This window comes from Schistocerca gregaria, chromosome 6 (assembly GCF_023897955.1).
Source record: "Schistocerca gregaria isolate iqSchGreg1 chromosome 6, iqSchGreg1.2, whole genome shotgun sequence".
NCBI lineage: Eukaryota > Metazoa > Arthropoda > Insecta > Orthoptera > Acrididae > Schistocerca > Schistocerca gregaria.
The window spans coordinates 334,886,970-334,908,559 of record NC_064925.1 but is presented as its reverse complement, the minus strand read 5'-3'; the positions used below and the strand labels follow the sequence as shown (position 1 = coordinate 334,908,559).

Sequence of the window (21,590 nt, the reverse complement as noted above, 5' to 3'; positions counted from 1 at the left end):
CCGTGCCAGTTAGTCTTCTACATAGAAAATATCTGTAATTCAACTCTTAGACTGCCCAAAAAAAATTAAACTATTTATGCATGTATGAGTCTACAGTTTTACTTCTTGGAAGTAGATATGCCGACATTATGTTTCCGTTAAGGCTTCAGCTTGTGTTTCAAAATACTGGAGCCAATGATGTTTCTGAAAAATTTTGCAAGAGTTTGGAAAAAGAATGGGAAAAGGTGTATAATGTGAGAGTCCCAACCTGGAAGTCAGAAATTTGGCAAAACAATAAGCATGAGGAACACAAATAAAACTGCTGTGCTGTAACATGCATTTAGTCATTCCTAAACATGTCTGTACACCTAAAAGGAGCAGGGGGATTAAGGATAAATGGTTACGAAATGGAATCAACAAGTATGGTAAGAAATTTGAAAGAGTGTTCGCTTTCTCAAAAATTTGTAATATTCTCCCACTGTAAAGTTGTACCTCAAACACGACAAATATGTTCGCAGAGACTGCTACACATGTGGAGGTAAGTCACAAGGTTCACGAAGTAGCTCTATGGGAATATGTGTGAAGAAGATGACACTTTGGCATATATTATTGTTGTGCATTGCATTTGTAATAACAGGAAACAGTTCCAGTAGCAAACATAAACCTTTACACTAGTGGAACAGAACACAATGAATAATCTCAGATTGTTCTTGATTTTATGATACTCCACCCTAAGGAAACACTCTTGCTCTCTAGTCCTCTGATTTACATCTAATTGTTCACTCAGTCAGATAAGGAAAATGGCGAATAAATTCCAGCGCAGGTGCTGTGTATACAGCTGTTTGTGTATCTTTTTTTTGTTTTCTTTGTTTGTGAAATCATTAGCCATACATAACATCAAAGTAATTGGTCATAGATTGAAACTGACTGCAACAAAAATTTGACTGTTGCAATATTTTTTCCGGCTGGTCTAGGGACACATCAGAATCAGCATGAAAGATTTTAATCTTTTTTTTCTGCAGCCTCAAATGTTTTGGTCCAAACATCTAGGTTCCTTTTTTCCCTTTCTACCATGCAGTTTAGCAGTGCCTGTGGAGTTGCAGTTCTTTTCATTCCTGTTACATGATCCTGGCATATGTGGCATGAATGATGTATTATTTGGAAGGTACATTGCATATCTTTAATTTAACTTCCTATCGAGTGTAGTCCAAAGTAACACCTGTAAAGCATCAATGTCATTTACTGGCTGCGTTGTGCCCCACACACTCTGGAATTTTTGGGCTTTCTGCTTGTGTTGGTGTCAGACAGGTATATAATGTAGCAACTCAGGTGTGAAAATTTGCTGACCTCTTTTGTTCTTTGCCTTTCTCACTTGTAATTGGGTCACTCGTTTTAATGCCGTATGGTTTTCGTGTAGAAAGATTTGTATTATAATACTGCTGTGCTACTTTCATCCATGTGTGTAGCATTATTCATCTGAGTTAGAAAAATTAAACAGGTCATCTGCAGGAAGAATCTTATGCACATTGTCAGATTTCTAATGCTATTTGCATGTGTTGACAACATGAAAAACAGATTGCAGACAAAATTGTCCGAGGCCAAGTAGTATATCTGCATGTGTACAATGTGCACTCTTTCTGATAATCGTTAACTCGCAAGGCATGGTCTCTCACTGCGGGAGAATTTTCGAACTCCTTCTTGAAGGTAAATTCGGGTGGAGGACTTGTGTACTTAACTTATCCTCCTTAAATCACCAATTCTATGATGTTTTATTGTTAGTTGCATTACCGCCTTCTTTATTAGGTTAATGATGTGTTGTCGACACATGTTGGGGTCTGCTTGACCGTGCCTCGTGAACTACGTACATGTTTTCTTAGTGTAGCACAAAACGTGTCTGCAGGAATGTCAGAATTTTAACAATCTTGGGTTTGATGAAGTGAACAGAGGAACATGTAAGTGAACAAAGGAACATGTAAGTGATAGAGATCAAGAAATAGGCCGGCCGCGGTGGTCTAGCAGTTCTAGGCGCTCAGTCCGGAACCGCGCGACTGCTACAGTCGCAGATTCAAATCCTGCCTCGGGCATGGATGTGTGTGATGTCCTTAGGTTAGTTAGGTTTAAGTAGTTCTAAGTTCTAGGGGACTGATGACCACAGATGTTAAGTCCCATAGTGCTCTGAGCCATTTGAACCATCAAGAAATAGATGAAAAAGATGACAATTTGTATGGTGAGTGATCACAATTCTGCTGGCAAACTGGAGTATCATCAGAGGAAGAACTTCAGGACAATGTTGTTGGGCACCTTTCTCCAATAAGGTGCTTAGTGTTAGTGAACAGCAAATGTATCCTGAGTGGTGACAAAGGTAAATGTAGATCCCAGTAGTGAATGTCAGTTTTGGAGACTTCTTTTTGTCCTACAGATTGCAGTCTTTATGTGCAAGTATCATGTCTGGAATTTAGTTTCATGGTCAAATTTAAGTGCTACAGAGATACTGTAAGTGTTTAGAAAGTAAAATTCAGTCTTCTAACAGCTTATGTGCGATATTAAAAAAAAAAAAAAGACGGAAGTTTTTTTTTTTTTTTTTTTTTTTGACAAAGTGCAATAAGATCGCTGAGGCCTATTTAAACACCACTGGAATAAATGTTTATAACTTACAGGAAAATTTTCAAATGATTTATCTCCTTAATCTCGTTTTAAATCTTGTAGTATATGGTACATTACAAAATGTCACCCCATGGGGTAAGGGTTAAGAGTGTAGGCTCTATAGGTCTCCTTATTCGCTAGAAGTTGGAGCAGTTCATATTGCAGATATTTTGTGGCCTGTCAGTGCCAACCTTAGCACCCAAACAATACTGGGTTCTAGTGCTGTAAAAGCATACTCTTGCATTACATGTTTAATATAAGAATATTCTCGATACAGTGGCTGATTGGAATAGCAGAACCGATCAAAATGGAATTGTATATCATTACCAGTCACCGCTAGGGGCGTCCGCCCCTGGTAGATGAGTATTCAGCGAGACAGAAAGTCTATCCTAAGGGCCTGGGTTCGATTACCGGCTGGGTCGGAGATTTTCTCCGTTCAGGTAGTGTGTGTTGTGTTGTCTTAATCATCATTTCATCCCTATCGAAGCGCGTCAACTCGAAAGACTTGCATCCGGCGAAGGTCTGCCCGACGGGAGGCTTTAATGACACCACCTTTTTTTGTTACCGCTAGGGGTGATTCCAAAAAATCAGCGTCCCATTTATTGCCCCGCTTCCGCCCTTTTCAGTTTTCGCTACTAATTGTGAACCGCACTGCACACGTATCTTCAAGCTGCGCGCTGGCCTCACATTGGTGCCCCAAGCAGCGGCTTGTTTCGTTTGGGCGTTAGGTCCTGGTCGCTGCCAGAAATTTTAGCAAATAACACTGTTTAGTGCAGCTATATCTACGAAAAAGTAGAGGTGACATCTAGAGTTAACTCTCACTGGGACGCAATGCCCGTCTGCGTTTGAAAGGTGTTCCCGGCAACTGGAAATTGGACGTGTTTACATTTCTATGGATTTAACCTCGCCAAGAGCCTTCTCAGTGTGTGTCCCGTAGTACATTACGGAAACGGCATTTGTTCACACGTTAAGTGCTCTGCACCCTAGGCATTATTTGTACAGTATAGGGTCTGTTTCTTCTGATACCCCTACCTTGTAAAACTTGTCCGTCAGTACCCGTCTTCTGACAAAATCATGTTCCGAGTCCCAGTTCGGCAGGTATTTATACCTCGTCGGGAATTGCACCGCAACGTCCACTCGCCTACTTTCTAGATGGGGACGGGGAAGGCAGGCTGCACTACGCACAAGACAAAAAAGTCGTCGTAGCTGTGGCTGGAGTCGTTTCGGCCGGAGTGGTTAGGCGAGGCTTTCCAAAGGGAAATTCCGCGCGGTTCCGGCCGCTTGTGCAACGGCTGCGGCCAGTGGCTGGGCCCGGGAATCCCCAGGTTCAAAAGAGCCAGCCAGCGCCGCAGCACGCCGGGAAACCCAGCAGCGACTGCTGTCTGCCTGGCCTTTCTCAGGCCGTCAGAGCGCTGGAAGAAACTCCAGCAAAGACCTTACAGCAAGAGACGGTTTAAAGTTACACGGGGTCGTAGCATTGACATACAGTGGGCCTCCTATTCAACACCGAACGTCCCTAGCATGTTTAGAAAATAGCGATATTGAGAGTTCCAACATCTATATTTCAACACTGACACCAGATTCTGACAAACAGCCGCGGTACCGGATCACCGAGGACACTCAGTGCTACGAAACTAGTTTCAGTCTGACAGTTGAAGACACATTATCATCCCTAGCGGCATGGAAGCTATTCGGCACTTCACGTCATATGTGCCATAACGTCGCAATCTAAAGTAACAGTCGCGACACTCCAGTCTCTTGTTTTGTTACCCACTGCGACTGCAGCGCGCCAAGCGGCCAGGATGTTACACTGTTGAGTTCGGCGAGATCTTGCGAAAGCGAATTCTAATTATAGGTCTACAGATTGGTTTTTACAAATGGGAGTGACTGTAGAGCAATAAATTCCAGCAATAACAAGAAGGAGACACCATATTTTTTTAGGTTATCAAACGATAATAAGAAGTGCGCACCGCCACATTACACAACAGTTTATTTACGACTATCTTCTAACGTACAGACATTTACTGAACTATGTCGTATTCTTTAGAACAAATAATTCTAGTAAACAGCAGAAGAAACTATCTTTTTCAGAAAGGCGTCGTGTAGGTGCTCAAAAACGGGAAGTTTTATTCTCTATACTTAATGTCAAATCAGTGATGAATGTGGAGTATAGCAAACGTGTATGGAATGCAATACTTAAATTCCAGAGTACCTACACTATTTAACATAACATGCAAGTAACGGTACCAAGACTGTAGATGAAGGAAAAACCACTTAGGCGTGGTAATAAAATAAGAAAAGCAATAAAAAAAAGCAATAAAATTCCACAATTGAGCCTGATTCTTCAACACATTCTCTTTTGAATCAAAAGATATTACATCTACAAAAATATTTTGTATTAAGAAGTCGAGTGAAGTGAAAGACTGCGAAACAGTAGGTTCCCTACAAAGTTGTTTCATGTTAAGGAAAGTACCTGTCATAAGAACAGACAACATAAGCAATATATTTTTCATGCATGAAATGTATGTTTATATACTCTTACTATAGGAAATGAGACACTTAAAGTAGTAAAGGAGTTTTGCTATTTAGGAAGTAAAATAACTGATGATGGTCGAAGTAGAGAGGATATAAAATGTAGACTGGCAATGGCAAGGAAAGCGTTTCTGAAGAAGAGAAATTTGTTAACATCGAATATAGATTTATGTATCAGGAAGTCGTTTCTGAAAGTATTTGTTTGGAGTGTAGCCATGTATGGAAGTGAAACATGGACGATAACTAGTTTGGACAAGAAGAGAATAGAAGCTTTCGAAATGTGGTGCTACAGAAGAATACTGAAGATAAGGTGGATAGATCACGTAACTAATGAGGAGGTATTGAATAGGATTGGGGAGAAGTTTGTGGCACAACTTGACTAGAAGAAGGGATCGGTTGGTAGGACATGTTTTGAGGCATCAAGGGATCACAAATTTAGCATTGGAGGGCAGCGTGGAGGGTAAAAATCGTAGAGGGAGACCGAGAGATGAGTACACTAAGCAGATTCAGAAGGATGTAGGTTGCAGTAGGTACTGGGAGATGAAGCAGCTTGCACAGGATAGAGTAGCATGGAGAGCTGCATCAAACCAGTCTCAGGACTGAAGACAACAACAACTATGAGAGGAGTAAGCTGCAGTTATACACATAATCCAAAGTATTTCTTCATTATGGAGTTGTAGGTATTGTCAGAGAATTAGGGAGATTCGGCTGTTTTTACATGTATTTCATGATTGTTCATGTCTCTTGATAGTTTGCTAATGTTGAAATGTGAAAGTGTAATAACTATTTCGCTAATTAACCAGAAATATAATTAAAAACAATTTAATTGTACTTTGCTTTACGGTGCTAGTGTCGCACCAACTGTTAGGCAGTTATCGTTTTCACAGCTTTCAGTGTCGCGAATGTATATGGTATGTAGTCTTATCACACACGGCCGTTACATCGAAAGTGCAAGATGTTACGACACGGAAATAGAGAACGACAGAAGCTCTCCAGATGGTGTGACGGTGAACTTTGAATAATAGAATTCCAATTATTTTTTATGGTAAAGCGTATTAATTTGTAAAACACAATATTGCAATTTCGACCGTTTGGCTGTTACCAATGGAATTTATGTTCCGATTACGACCTGTTGTGCGTATAGCACCCTTTGAATTACAACGTAAATATGTTGTCCGTATTCAGTTTAATTTTTGCTGTCATCCGTGATGTTGGGTGAGGTGAATGATTCCATATTTACTTTTGTTTCATACGAAATAGAAACTGGTTTCATTACATGGTGTTCTGTGGACCAATGTTTATTACTACTTACGATATCTTGTGTGAACTGCTGGATTTAAATGCACTGTAAGTGTGTTGCTCCTATTCTACGTTATGTTTGTTAGCATCCATTTTTCTTACTCTTGCAATTAATGGAGGGCACAGAAGTTTTCATTAACTTCTGTTTAAATGTACTGTTTGTAGTACGCCTACCTGGTAACAACGCGTGAAAACTTCTGCGTAACTATTGTTGCATTTTTGGAATTCGCAAGAAAACATACTGTAATCACCAAGACTACGAAATGAGTCTACTCAACTACATCCATACTCTGCAAGACACTGTGATATGCATGGTACTCACTGGCAAGATGTAACACCATTGAAAACAGAATTACATATTCATTCTGTGGCAAGATAAGTCAAGTTGAATAGAAATAGCGTCATAAAATGCTAACGTGGAGTTCTCCATTAAATCTGAGAAAGTACGGAAAACAGGGCACACGAAAATAACGTAGAATACGAGCAAATACAATGCGTTTGAATCGAGCAGTTCATACTCAGATTCATAAGCATAAACAGATTCACAGAAGCCCGCAAAACGCAATGCAACGGAAGCAGTTTCGGTTTTAAATGTACAAAAACATGTTTGGAATCATATACCCCACTCAATGTGAAGGATGCGGTAAGAACGCCTCCATAATACAAGTAACCCATTTACAATGCAGTTCAGGGTAATTTCCAAGAATAATTGCCTATCGAAGTTGAAGCGCTCCAAACGATACATATCGAAGTTGCGATAGTAAATTGATTATGGAAGTCTTCATGGCGTGTTACGAGTATGTATGAAGGTGTCGCTACAGAACGACAAAAGGAAAGCGTTAGAGAAGCACTCGCAAATGGAAAGGAGACGACTTACCTTAGTCGTCGGTGTTATCATCTTGCGGCAGTCCGCGTGATGCATAAAGCTACAGGGACAAGTCCTTTTTTCCCATACCCAGGGTAAGCTCTGCCAATATCGCTTAGGAATATCGGGTGTCGCATGCGTCGACTTTCTTCTGCAAACGTAGGTTGTGAAAGTATAGGTACTGGAAGAAATACAGTTCGTCCCTCTGTCCTGGACGTCCTTCTCTTTTTATGGTTGACTTGACAGACTTCCAGAGGCGTTCTATGTTCTGGGTATGGACAATGGCGTCATCTGAAGAGACAAACTCGACAGAGTGATTCACATATTCGTGATGGAAGCCTTCAGCTTTGAGACTGTGGTATAACTGAAACCCGTCGGTGATGACTTTTGTTCCTGGCAGTATGAAATGCTTTATAAGGCCCTCTACAGTGAGCTTGTCTCGCGACTATACCCAGACAACGAAACACTTGCGTGACTCCCTTTCTCTCCCACCAAAAACCCAAATATGGTGTACTTCACTTTTAGAAGGTCGTCCTCTCTGATTCTTTCGTCCAGCAATGTGAGACTCGTCTACTTCCACTATTTTATTCGGTCCACCAATTGGCACACTGCCATTTGTCACTATGACGTAGCACACTTCTCGGCAAAACCCGAAATAATCACAGACGGTATTCGCCGATAGCTCAGTTTCTGATGCTATGGCTTGCAGAGTATAATAACGAATCCAGCACGACACAAGAATTACACTCGTCTGAATCGATAATTTAGAGGACTTGAACCACGTATTTTTCCTTATGCTGATTCGCTTTCCACAAAGTCCGCAATGAAATTGCAACGGAATCTCAGTGTCCGCACACCTCTTGCGTAGTTACACAGACTTCGCAGCACCACAGTCAATACAGTCTGTGCTGTCGTCGTCCGGCAGAAGTCGATACTTCCGGGAAAAAGTCAAACATTTGTCTACACTGCATATGCATGGAATTAGAGTTTTCCATGTGAGGCAATCCGCAGATGAAGCAGCACACATTTCACTCGCTATGAAGAGAAACTGTCACAAACAATTATGGCGGTAACGTAATGTACTCAAAGTAAAGAAACAACGCAAAACTGATACAAATGACGATCACAAGTAATTTATCATAACGCGTGCCACAAGACTTCCATAATCGATTTACTATCGCAACTTCGATATGTATCGTTTGGAGGGCTCCAAATTCGATAGGCAGTCATTCTTGGAAATTACCCAATTCAGAGTGCAATACACACGAGAAGTCGTAATCAGATGCACATTGTGACGAAACCAACTTCTGTTTACTATGAACGGAAAACGAACTTGGAAGACTAAAAATCAGCCAATAAGAAAGCGAGATGATAAATTGATGAACTTGCAGCGCTCCTAGTGCTATGGCAGCGAACGAAGAACGTATTACTAGAAGTTCCTATATGAGTGATCTATGATAGTATCGAGATCACTGGTTTATCTCCTGTGTGCGACATTATCTGCTGCGGAAGTCGTTACCGTTTTGACAGCTGGAGCAACACGGTGAGAAAGCAATTACATGCGTCGTAAGAATGTTTGTTTTTCATCTCATTTCAACTTTTTACGAAATATGCATTTTATTTTCTTGCATCCAAGAGTTTGTGTAATATCAGAAAACAAACGTGATCTGAAATACGCACAAACACGACAGCATCCACTAACATGCTACAGCGTACTCGTGAAAAAAAAAATGCATGTGACGTTGGAGAAAATTACAGCCTACCACATCCATACCGAAGCAATATAAACACCCAGATTGACACATAAGAAGTACGTACATGTACCTCCTTCTGATACATTTTCCGTTGCTGTCTGTTGCGGTAGCTTATTTTGTATGTCAAATGAACTGGGTACTACATTCCATACGAGTTTATTTTCTGCATTCATAAATTGGTTTGTTTCGAAGTGTAGAGAACGCAACTTCACATAATTATGTAAGTAAACACAGTCTTTCTTCGCGATTTCGTAAGGAGCGAGAGAGGTAAGTAATATCATATTAATGAGTTGTATCGTCAGGATTAACCTGCCACCTACATGCCTTTAGTAATGATTAATTTTTATCTTTAGGAATGGAAAATGGCTAATGAATAGCAGAAGAGAAGACATCGCGAAGATTGGGGGAGGGAAGCGTTACAGCACCAATTAAACAACTTGTAATTTCAATTGCATTATTACAGCGCCCCACAATAGCTCAGTGCAGGAAACGACAGCCTGGCAGCAGTATTCAGTAGCCTCATGTGTTTTACTGCCTTGCAACGCTGACAGAGTGCGGCATTGGCTGGGCAGTGGTACATGACACTACTGCTCCCATCAGCGGTGGCTTCAGCTCCAGCGATGACGTGCGTTGTGGCATGGCTCAGACACCCAGCTCTGTTCAGAAGGCGGTAGGCTGATGACAAAATGGCAGTGACCCACTGCCCCCGAGTTGATGGCTGGGAAGCTGCTTTCCAGGGGCAGTGCCGGGCCCTTGTGGTGGCGGTTCCAGGTTCTGCAGTCTCAGGGTAGACTACCCTGATGCAGGGTCGAACTGTGCTGCACGCATAGCATTTCAAACTGCGGTCAAATGATAGACCTGTGATACTAACAGTAGTGACTTCAGTATAAAAGGGTAGGTATTTACATGCTTCGGAGCTGCACCTGTCTGGGCTTCCCTTGCGGCATATGTACAAAACATTCCGACAACCAGCGGTGTAGAAAGGCTTATAGCATGTATTTCTGAGTATTGATGTTTCAGCTGTTTCCACACCATTCCAGCCCAGCTTTCATCGCAACACTGCGAAGGCAGTGTTATATTTCGTAAAGCATAACACCTACATTTGCCTGTGGCTAGTGCTGCTGCAATTCACTTCCAACCTCGCACATTTCTGACCAAATATGATCGTTGCGCTACATATTCATCTGTTCTAGCGACATTGGACTTCAGTCTAAATGATAGAAAGTCATAGAACACACCATTGCATAATCATAAATTTTTGAAAAAGACAATAATAATGGACAATTAAATGCAAATATGACAATCATAATTAAGATGTATACAACATAGTCACAAAGTGAATTTTAGAAAGCGAAGAACCATGCACAGAAAGCGGGAGGTGACAGCTGTTGTCTATCAGCAGGAACAATCCCAGCATTCATCTGGAACTATTAAAAATAGTAACACCCAATCGAAGAAACACAAGGGCAAGATACAAAGATAGTTTGCTCATGCACTAGGTCCGGAATACCACCAAATTCTATTCAAAGGTCTAAACATTATCACGTTAAGAATCTTTAGAAAGTCAATGTTAATCCATGAAGATGAACACAATGGCAGCAAAGTAGAAGAAGGATGTAGAATGACATAGTGTTTTGAGAATAATGTTGCGAACTAGATTATTACTGTGCAAGTATGCACTGATGTCAGCTGTTTGCGACACTTAAACTTTTGTGCTGGACTGGGACTCGAACCCGGATTCCCCATTAAACGTGAATGGTCGCCTTAAAAATGCATTCCTGCCTTGTGGACATTGTATTGCGAAGATACAGGCAGTGCACCAACACAGACATTGTAACCATCAAGATCTGTTCACTCCTCAATGGCCTAAAGTGTCGATATATTATTTGTCTCTTTGTGCGGAAATCATGAATTGTGAGCACAAAAAGGTTGTGAATACGGGACATGTGGAAGTTTGGATCAATCCTGGAAGTATGCTCGGATAGCTGAAGTAGTTAAACTGACTGCTTGCGATAAGTGGGAAATCTGGGTTCAAGTCCCGCTCCAATACAAACAGTTGGGGTCAATTCTTAGTCGCATAATGCGAATCTGTATCATGATGTTTATTACAGCTGTGACAGTGGCCTGTGTGTGTTCCTTCAGTCATGGATTCTTGCCTGAAGGACATTGTATTGTGAAGATAAACACAGAGGTAGTCATTGTACGGGCTCCATTGGGCCGGGCTGGAAACCCCCACTAATTCGTCAGGATGAAGACTGAGGACATTTGTGGCGTCGTTATGCGCAATAAAACAATATTCAAAATTATTTCATTTGTTACTGAAAATATAAGTCAGTGTTGCTTCTTCTGCGTCGATTGGCAGCTACATAATCTGGACAAGAACCGCTGAACTCATGGCTACCGAGGATGCTGCATGAGGTTGGAGCGAAAGTCGATGACATCCTGATGCGCCAGGTTTGCAATCCGCTGGCGAAGTAGGCACGCCATGTTGTTAGCTCTGCTTGGAGGTGACTGTGACCATGATGTGTATGTTTTGTTTCTATACCATTTTGGGGAGTACTCAGTCCCTCCCAGATCGCTGTCGGCATAGTCCCCTCAGGTGGACTGTGGTGTTGGATGCTGCGTAGTCGCGCTTAATGCTGAACCTGGTCCGCCAGTACAATCGGATTTCAGGCCAGTGTGACACTGGAGTTTGGGTATCTTCTACCTGGACCAGAATTGCGTCGGTAAACTCTCGGACAACTCGCCAGTGCCGGATACCATGTGGATGTCAGTGCTGGATGCTAGTCTCCATCAGCCATGGCTACGGATTGGGGATTGTCTCGTTGGGCTGCAAGTGCAAGCCCAACACTAGAACACTCCCACACTCAAGATGTTACCATACCATGACCATAGACTCTAGGTCAAACGATATGAACGCATCGACCATTTTGATAGAGTGCCAAAAGCTAGTGGGAATGGAGTATTTGTGTCACCGAGAATAGGCCCTGCTCTACAGCATCATTCGTCTCGAGTCGTCAGTGGTCTTGAGTTCCGCTACATTTGCTTAACGAATTTGTTACTGGGTGTTTACTGCGTAGTTGAACTCCTGCTAATGTTGCTGCATCCTACCTAGTGTCTCTAATGTAATGTTACAGGTGTAGCGAAGGTGGCTCAGTTGGCACTGTTGTAATCATATTCTGCTGAGCTGCTCGCAGTCACTGTTAAGAGTGTCAAGCTGGCTTTCTTCCTGACCCAGTAACGGTACTAAAATGTGTACGCTTCCTACCTGTCAGCTGGTCACACTTCCACAGGATTGACTGAAACTGGCTGTTCGAACGTAGAAGAAATTGTACTCTCAAGTGTCCTTACTAATCTCTTGTAATGACTGAGAATAAAATTTTCTCCACATATCGGTCTCATCGCTGATGCGGTATCCATATCTAATCTTCCATTAAAATAAGTCACGTTTATGTAACACATCGTTCAGTGCAACAAGTTTCGATATTTCTTCTCACAAGGTAACATTAATTGTTATTACAAGCTACATAGCATCATTACTACTGTGACACCAATAACAAAAATAAAATTATGGAAAGCGAATGATATTATCGACCCCACGGCTGTAATCATACGGCGCAGACTACAGTAGCACTTATTGTTCCCTGACGGTAATTAGACAGACATGTATATTTACCTATCACCCACGATGTTTTACAAAAGTTACGTGGTTTCAATGTTTACAGATGTGGAGCAACGCCTCTACAAAGCATATTCAAATTTTCGTTGTAAATAATATATCGTGATGAGTGAAAATTTTTACCACAAGCGCTAACGTTGTTTCACATTTCTTAGAGCTTAAAATGTTTCAGAACGTAAGTTCCATTATGAAATGCATAGCATCGTTCTTAAACTAATCAACGAACATATTACAATTTTTAAAATGGATCAATTGGCAACGGGAAAGTACATTAAAGTATGGATATGCATTTAATAATGGGGCCATCCATGTCCTAACAAATAAAAAATAAAAGAAGCTGCTTCGAAAACACGTTTTTCCGTATATCTTTCTTCACAGATCTGAAGACTATAACCACTGCGTCGCCGCGATTAAGAGGATGGCGACGGAAGGCAGACCAAGGTTTTATCAAAGGAATTATCATGGTATTCTCCGTGAAATAGTTAGGGGAAACCACGGAAAACATAATCCTGGATGACAGAACGGGGAGTTCAGTCTCGCTCGCCCACAAAGTGAGTCCAGTGTGTGAACTGTCTGCGCCTTCTGGTGGTATCGGAATCAAAGATCAATAGAGTGGAAGGGCATTTAAAGCCATGTGTTCTATGCATACAAATTCTCTTTGAGAATTTAAACTTTCTCTCAACTGTACCTCGAGCCGAGGCAAGGTGACGATTGAGCCTTTGCCTCAGGAAATGAGCGTAATTCGAGAACTGTGGTGTTTTGCTGTAATTGCAAATAACAGTTATTTACATATTCTGCATTTGGGCATAACCGGGGTAGTTCTGTCACTTTACGAGATTCCAGGTAAATTATCCCATTAACCATTTTTTTCAGCTTTACTTGATCCTACAAGATCAATGCTTATGCATACAGCATCTTTACAAGACAAACACTGTCATACCTCACAGAAATAGCTATAGCTATAGTGATCCTGGGAGAAGATAACGCTAAAGGAGTCGTGGTGCTAGATGTTGCAGAATTAGTGATATAGTGGCACATATTAGATATATTTACAGCAGTACCATTAATTCAGGATACTTCGTACAGATTAATTGAGTGTTGAATAAAGGTGTTTATCTTAGTTCAAGTGCCCTTTATAATTTATTACAAAGTTTCACGAAAAATGTTCTAATATGTGGTGTTTGAACGTTTGAATTACACTGCAAGAATTTAATTAAATTTGAAACTTCCTGGCAGATTAAAACTGTGTGCCCGACCGAGACTCGAACTCGGGACCTTTGCCTTTCGCGGGCAAATGCTCTACCAACTGAGCTACCGAAGCACAACTCAGGCCCGGTACTCACAGCTTTATTTCTGCCAGTATCTCGTCTCCCACCTTCCAAACTTTACAGAACCTCTCCTGTGGCTAAGCCATGTCTCCGCAATATCCTTTCTTTCAGGAGTGCTAGTTCTGCATGTCTCACAGGAGAGCTTCTGTAAAGTTTGGAAGGTAGGAGACGAGGTACTGGTAGAAGTAAAGCTGTGAGTACCGGGCGTGAGTCGTGCTTCGGTAGCTCAGATGGTCAGTGCGGCTCTCGCAGCCGAGCGAAGCGGACGTGCGGTGTGTGCTCTCCGCTGGCAGAGAGGGCCCGCGCGCCTTGTTTACTTTCTTCGGCCGACACTAACGTGACGCCGTAGCGCTCCAAGACCATGGCAAACCAGTACAGAAGATCAACCTTGAAATTCACATTTCGGAACGACTTTACCCGACCAAAGGCGCTCGAAGTCGAACGTTTTTTAAAAGAGAAAGCCAAGATCCCGGCTGCCGACATTGTCGGCATTCACTTTTCGATCGTCAGTAGCACGGTCTATGTAAAGCTCATAAACGAAACTACTTGCGACAAGGTGCTTCGAGAGATGAAACAAGAACTCCGCTTCTGCCACGCAGATGGAAATGTTGGCAACGTCGAGGTCGGCCATGCCGCAATGGGACTGCGGACTATACTCATCTTCGAACTTCCATTTGAACTCCCGGCGGCAGAAGCTGTAGCGGCGCTCCGCCCCTACGGCACGGTACACGAACACGTGGCTGAAAAATGGACCCAGTTTAAGACGTATCCAGTACTCAATGGAGTACGCCAAGTGCGCATAGATCTCCAACGACACGTGCCATCCTATCTACAGATAGGTGGATGCCGGGCCGTAGTTATTTATGACGGCCAACCGAAGACGTGCTCCGGATGCGGTAAGGAAGGTCACCTTCGTTCCGAGTGCCTCCAGCGTCGGATCACACAACTCCCACCGAAGGACGTTGCACCACCAGCGGCGAAGACTATTCTACCCGTTACTTACGCGGCGGCGCTCACGACGTTCTCCACACAACAGACACGGCCGACCGCTTCAGCGGTACAAGAATCACTTTCCACTGACAAAGACCTGGATGATCCGCCGACCTGGCCAGTGGTGGAAAATAGCACTACGACTCTGGAGCTACCGAACGCGACAGACATTGACGCCAGTAAGATGGCAACTGATTCCCTTATTGTACCGACCGAAGCGTTTGTTCCGGCGGAGCATGAGTCAGTGCCGTCTTCTGACAATGAAGGCCACGTACGGAAACAGCGATCACCGAAACGCCGAAAGCGGCGTCGTCGGACCGTGTCGGAACACAGCGGTTCGCATTCGGCCGGGGAAGAGCAACTGACCACTCAAGAAGCCAGCCGCGAAGCTGAGGCTGTTTCCACTGACTCCAACCTTGCAGAACACACAGAAAAACGTGCAGCTTTCGACCATCGGCCCATTGACAGAAACATTGAGCAGCGGGAAGGTACCAGTGCAGGTAGCGAAGTCGCCCGGTCCCTTACTATCAAACATTCTGAGGCTATGGACCATGAACAGACATCCGCGCCCGCTTCATGGGCCGAGGACGTTGAGACACAAGATCACGACCCGCGGCCAGCTGAGGCGCCGCCGGATAATGCAGCATAAGCAGCACAAGGAGGACCGCGTTCAGCGGGGAGTGACATCACTTCCGATGTTCGCTTCTCTCCACCTTCACCATGGATAACCTCGCCCAAACAACTCGTTGCCAGGCTTACCGCCTGGCGACAATGAATATCAGTCAGGCTTTCGAAAGCACCATAGTACAGCAACCGCATTAATCAAAGTAACTGATGACATTAAACATGCTATGGACAGACGTGAAGCTACTATCCTAACACTGCTTGACTTTAGCAAGGCTTTTGACACAGTTGACTTCGATATATTACTAATTAAAATGAAACAGCTGATTTCTCAAACAGCTCAATACACTGGTTCGACAGCTACCTCAAAAACAGAAGTCAACAAGTCATTTGTGGGTCGGAAAAGTCATCATGGAAAAGCGTGCGCTCTGGAGTTCCCCAAGGCTCCGTCCTTGGTCCACTGCTCTTCTCACTGTACATTAATGATATTTCTTCAGTGATTCACTCCTGCAAGTACCATCTTTATGCCGACGACATCCAACTGTACATAAGTGCAAGCCCCAAAAACATTGCTGGCGCAGTAGTGAGTATGAACGCAGATCTTTGCTCTGTTTCTCGATGGGCACAGAACCTAGGTCTGAAACTAAACCCCAAGAAATCCCAGGTCATACTTATATCTCATCCAAAGTTAATCAGCCGCTACTTTCGGGAAACAGTCCCTAAAATACTCCTCAATGGTACCCAACTACCATACCAAAAAACAGTAAAAGACCTTGGAATAATCTTGGATGAACACCTAAACTGGGAAGAACAAACAGTCACAGCTTGCCGGAAATCGCTCTCCTCCCTACATGCAATTCAAAAATTTAGAAAAATATTTCCAACCCATGTTAAACAAAAATTAGTCCAAACACTAGTCTTGCCTAATCTTTACTACTGCGATGTAGTTCAACACGGCACAAATAGTGAAAATTCTAGATGCCTCGAGCTAGTGATGAATGCTTGCGTTAGATACGTGTGCAATATTCGGTTGTATGATCATATCAGTCCTTCATACTCCCAGCTAGGTTGGATACGCCCACATACGGCACGGGATCTCCACACGATGTGCTTACTTCATCGATTTCTTAGCCACTGGTGCCCCCGATACTTATCTTCTCACATTAAACACCTATCATCATTCCACAATCGCAACACCAGATCGGATACGTCTATCATCTTGGCTGTACCTTTACATAACACAAAATCTTTCTCCGTGTCATTCTCCATCTCAGCCATACGACTATGGAACGCGCTCCCCTGTGATCTGCGTCTTATCCAGAACTACTCAACATTCAAGAGGGAACTCAAAACTTACATATTAGGGACGGCATAGCCACCATTCTTGTGCCCCTCCCATCTCTTACTTTCTCCTCTCCGTCACAGCTTCGAATTTTACCGTTCTATTTCTCTTCCTCTAACCTATCTACCTCTTATATATGTCTTTCACCCCATTCTATCGTCTTATGTCTCTGCTCGATGAGAATAACTCACAAGCTGCAAGAACATAACGAGAAAATTCCCAACTAACAATGGGACTGACATTCAGAAAAGAAAAGTATGTTTACTTTCATATACATAGTCATTATTATTATTATTATTACTACTACTATTATTATTATTATTATTACTATTATTATTATTATTATTAATTGTTATAATTATTTTTATTGTTATAATTATCATTGTACTACTGTTATAATATCGATTTTTTTTTCTTTAACATCAATACTGCATAATAGGCTATATGTCCTTAATGTTAAGTAGAAACTGTAACTCGTTCAATCTGAGTATGGCTGGTTAGGTGTAAGAGAGGGCCTGAAGGCCCTAATCTTGCCAGGTAAAATAAATGCATAAATAAATAAATAAATAAATAATATCAACATGATCAGTTCTCCTGTCAAGATCCAACTTTTGAAAGAAACCATTCGAGCCATGGGGGTTGACTTTGCTTTCCTACAAGAAGCGAAAACGACGGCACTCCCGCACTTTTACGGGTACACCACACATGTGACGCCCGGTAGCCCTGCAGATACCGGAGTGGCAATATTAGTGCGTGAAGGTATTGAAGTTACCGACGTCACGTTTCTTCCCTCCGCTCGAGGAATAGCATTTACGGCACTCAACACCCGATTCATTAATGTTTACGCGCCGTCGGGTACCACAAGACGTCACGACCGCGCCAGATTCTACTCCACAGATGTCGCTCCCCTTTTCCTAGGACGATACGACCACAGCGTCTTCGCCGGCGATTTTAATTGCGTACTTCACCCCAAGGACCAAATCCCACATTACACGCCTTGTCCGGAACTGGGTGCGATGATCCAAGAACTTCACTTGTGCGACACGTGGGAAAAAGTCCCCGGTAACCACTCTGGCCACACTCATCTTACCAGTCATTCGGCCAGTCGACTCGACCGCATATATATGTCACAAGATCTCACACAAGGTGTGGTGGACGCCGAACTATGGCCTCAAGCCTATTCTGATCACAGTGCCTATATCTGCACTATACACCTACGCCCCCAACAAGTCTGGCGCAGCAATGGCTTTTGGAAGCTCAACATAACTCCTCTCCAGGACCTGGATTGCCGTCGGCAAGTTGCAGCAACGTGGACTGACTGTGAACGCCGCCACCCTCGATACGCCTCGACCCTGGAGTGGTGGCTCCTCTGTGCCAAACCAGCAATCCGTCGGACACTTATGCAATATGGCAAGGACGTGACTGCGTGGCATCGACAGACCCTCGATTTTTACTACGCGACTCTCAGGCACCTCGACGCCTTACCCCCTTCCCCGGAGAGACAACATGATCAAAGCAGAATCAAGGCTCACATACTATCATTGACGAAGCGCCGACTAGAAGGTGCAGTCGTCCGCTCGCGACGGCACGACCGAACGTTTGCGGAGGAACCCACTATGCACCACGTTGTGGCGGATAAGCGCCGACAACGCCAACACTTAATCACACAACTCAGGACACACGACGGTCGCTTATGTACGACCCAAGCAACCATAGTAAAGGCGGTGGAGGATCATTTTCGTCATCTTTACAAGGAAAGAATCGTCGATGACGAGGCCACTACTGAAGTGTTACAGCAGGTAACACGTACTATCGACGAGGCTACCGTGAATACATTAACAGAGGAAATCTCACTCGAAGAAGTCGAAGAGGCCGTGGACAAAGGTGCGGCCAATAAGTCTCCTGGACCTGATGGATTGCCCATCGAATTCTACCGGACTTTCCGTGACATCATGATGCCTCGCTGGGTTATAATGTTCCGCGAACTTACGTCTCCAGACTGTGTTGTGCCGCCAGCGTTTGTAGAAGGACTTCTCATACCGGTACACAAGCCAGGTGGAGGGCTATCGATTAACGACTATCGGCCGCTTACAATGCTGAACGCCGATTACAAGATTTTCACCAGGATTATGGCGAGCCGTATTAAGACGACTTTGCCGATGATCCTCGCTCCAGAACAGACGTCGCAGGGGGGAGAAGCCAACATACACATGGCCACCGGTGACTGCAGGGATTTAATAGCAATCGCTTCTGTGTGCCGTCTGAGAGCGACGATCGTCTCCGTAGATTTCAACCGCGCCTTTGATAGAGTGCACCACAACTTCCTCCTACGAGTGATGTACTGTATGGGATTCCCCCCGGGCCTCATCGACACCCTACGGCGTCTTTGGACCGCAGCCAGCTCACACGTCCAGGTCAATGGAAGGACGGTAGGACCAGTACCCATTAAGAGGTCTCTACGACAGGGTTGTCCCCTTTCTACCTACCTTTATGCCATCGCACTCGAGCCACTCCTAGGGGGCCTTAACCACCGCGTATCTGGCATCACGCTGCGGGACGTCACCTTTCGCTATAGGACATACGCTGACGACCTGCTACTGCTGGTTCGTTCCAATGACGAAGTTCAAAGCGTACTAACCTGGATTGAGCGATACGGACAGGCCGCCGGCAGTCTTCTGAACATCAACAAGTCGGCGGCGTTGGATATTGGGCGAGGTCTCGGACCGGAAGCCCTCGCTCCCCTTCCACCAGTTTCTGATCTGCGATATTTGGGAATCACGTTCAAGAAAGATGTACGTAAAACAGCTGCAGCAAACTACCGACGGTTATTACAGATCATACGCGCAATGGTGCGACAGAACCTGCTCCGGGACTTGAACCAGCTACAACGTGTTGAATACCTGAACCTCTACGTGGCATCAAAACTCAATCACGTGGCACAAGTCCTCCCACTACCGCTGCAGATAGGTCGCCGGCTTCAAGCGGCCTTCAGTTACTACGTTTCCGCAGGTCATATCTTTAAAGTACGATACGACACTCTTACCCTCCCAGTGCACAAAGGAGGGCTGGGATTGGTCAACGTCAGGGCGAGAGCAGCTAGCCTTTACATGAGCAACATGAGGAAACGATGGAAAAGTCAATATACCTCTCTCACGGGTCGTTTACTACAGGTTCTGATGCCAGTCTCTAACGTCCCGCCGGTGTCGGTTGCGCACGTCGCACCACAGCTCTCCCATGTGTCGACCTTCATTCTTGATTACAGCTATGTCAGCTCGAACCTCTCCGCCACGCGTCCACCAAAGGCGAAAGATTTTTACACCAACCTTCTGCGTGCTGTTCCCCATAACGTGGTGGAAAACAAGTACCCTACGGTTCACTGGCCACGAGTGTGGAAAACGATACACCACAACTTTCTGTCCTCCACGGTGCGTTCGAAGTGGTATCAGATCGCCAACAAAAAATATGCCACACTACAGCGACTTCACACTATTGGACTGGCAGACTCCCCTTATTGCCCAGATTGTCACCTTTTGGATACTGATGAACATCGTTTTACTTGCGCATCATCGTCCGGAGTTTGGCGACTAACACAGAAGATATTGGCTTGTTACCTGCGGGTGACACCTGATATGATTGACCCTCAGACCCTACTCTGTCCCGATGGAACTTACTTTCCGGCTGCAAAATATCATGCGCTTACATGGTTCAAAGGACTTACAGTCGCCTACATCTTTCGCGACGGAGAGAAAGAGCAGCTTGATTACTGGTGGTTCCTGCAAAATGCTCACAATGCCCTCGAACGCACACCGAAATACCGTACGCTCTTCGCAAATTATTTACGCAGCGTTTTCGTTAACCCCCCACTCAGCTGGGGAGTGCCGAGCTGCGGTTAATGTTCTGTGCCGCATCACACAAACGGCTGAACGTTCTGCCTTGTCAGCCATGAGCGAAGGAAGAGACAAGCTGCTGCAAGGATGCTGTTTTCCTTGAGGCACTAGCGAAGCTGAATGCCTCCGTTGCAGATGCCCTTCAAAGGCGCAATTGGAGATATCAGATAACAATGACGAGGCTCCAAGTGGAACCAGTTACATTATTGAAGAACCTTTTAGTTGGAATTACATCAGTGATTTATGTTTTTATTTCTGGATTACTCTTTTATGCCACCTTTGTTGTTGTAACACTTACTTGAAACACTTATTTACTAGAATTCACATGTAACAAAAAAAAAAGTGGCAAAGGATAGCCCTAACCTTGATTTCCCATATTTCCCCTGATATATAGGCAGCTCTCTGGGGTGGGTTTACTCAGGAGCCAACGCCTGAAGTGGATCAGATTTTTTGTTATAGGATGAAAAGTGGCGGTGGCACTTAGGGGATTTTTTAGTTCCATTTTCCTAAGGGGCTTTTAAGGGAAATTACTTTATAGAAAAAAAAAACAAAAAACAAAAAAATAATAAAAAAAGATGGTAGAGCACTTGCCCGCGAAAGGCAAAGGTCCCGAGTTCGAGTCTCGGTCGGGCACACAGTTTTAATCTGCCAGGAAGTTTCATATCAGC

The 21,590-nt window shown here is 43.9% G+C and overlaps 1 non-coding gene across 1 annotated transcript; it reads right to left on the bottom strand.

The window, feature by feature from the left end:
- Positions 1-13,998: 13,998 nt before the first annotated feature.
- On the bottom strand, positions 13,999-14,073 carry Trnas-cga (transfer RNA serine (anticodon CGA)). The gene has a single exon. It is a non-coding gene; the product is annotated as a tRNA-Ser (tRNA).
- Between the last annotated feature and the right edge of the window lie 7,517 nt (positions 14,074-21,590).